Source organism: Charadrius vociferus, unplaced genomic scaffold (assembly GCF_000708025.1).
Source record: "Charadrius vociferus isolate BGI_N301 unplaced genomic scaffold, ASM70802v2 scaffold139, whole genome shotgun sequence".
Taxonomy (NCBI): Eukaryota; Metazoa; Chordata; class Aves; order Charadriiformes; family Charadriidae; genus Charadrius; species Charadrius vociferus.
Genome location: NW_009650169.1, coordinates 139,700 through 140,548, shown reverse-complemented (window position 1 = coordinate 140,548; position 849 = coordinate 139,700). Strand labels below are relative to the sequence as shown.

General features: G+C 45.7%; 1 protein-coding gene across 1 annotated transcript in view; it reads left to right on the top strand.

Moving 5' to 3' along the window:
* EHBP1 (EH domain binding protein 1) overlaps window positions 1-849 on the top strand; it is a gene marked incomplete at its 3' end in the record, with an annotated part of 225,619 nt that overhangs the window by 92,377 nt on the left and 132,393 nt on the right. The window lies entirely within an intron of this gene.

Below are 849 nucleotides of genomic sequence, written 5' to 3'. Positions count from 1 at the left end.
GAGAGAAGTGAATTGTCAAATCTGTTCTTGAAAATCCTGAGGAACATTGGTTCGGTGTTACGAAACATGGTTACATCTCTTCTTTTCGAGCTTTTGTTGCAACTGAAAGTTTCAGCCTGAAGCAGTTATTACTTAGTTACATCTAGTGTTGTGAAAGGATGCAAATATGTTTTCTCCATGCTTTATGCACTCAATTAAACATATGTATCCTGACCAAATCTCTACTTATACTGTAAGTGTCTGGCACCGACCAGATCGAAGAGTCCAGAATGAAATATTTGAGAGACGGAGGTAACATATTCTTGGTCAGGGAGCGGAGAAATACCGGTCTGGTCACACTGAAATCCTCCTGCATGGTCTTCCTCTCCTTTCCCAGCGTAACCAGAATATTTCAGGTACGTGTCAGAGCACCAAACAAAACCTGATATATTAAGAGAGGGGCACATAACGGAGAGGCTACATAAAGTCCGTATATACTATTGTGCAGAAGTGTTTTATTAAGCTCTGCCTAGATACTGCGTAGAATCATAGAACAGCCCAGGTTGGAAGGGACCTCGAAAGATACCTGTGGTCCAACCTCTTGTTGAAAGGGAGACAAGGTGAGATTCTCCATCACCCTGTCCCATCGCATCTTGAAACCCTCCAGGGCTGGGGACCCCGCCGTGCACTGAGGGCTGCTACGCAAAACCCACGTGCAGAAGGACGGTAATTGAAAAGCAGCAGGTCTTGCTCCTCAACTTGGTTGATTTTGCGGCGTTCAGCACCTAAACAGGCCAACAAACGATTCCCAAACATGCGGAAAGCTGAGGGAGGTTAGACTAGTCTGCCCGCTGTCCTTTGGCTGTGTAG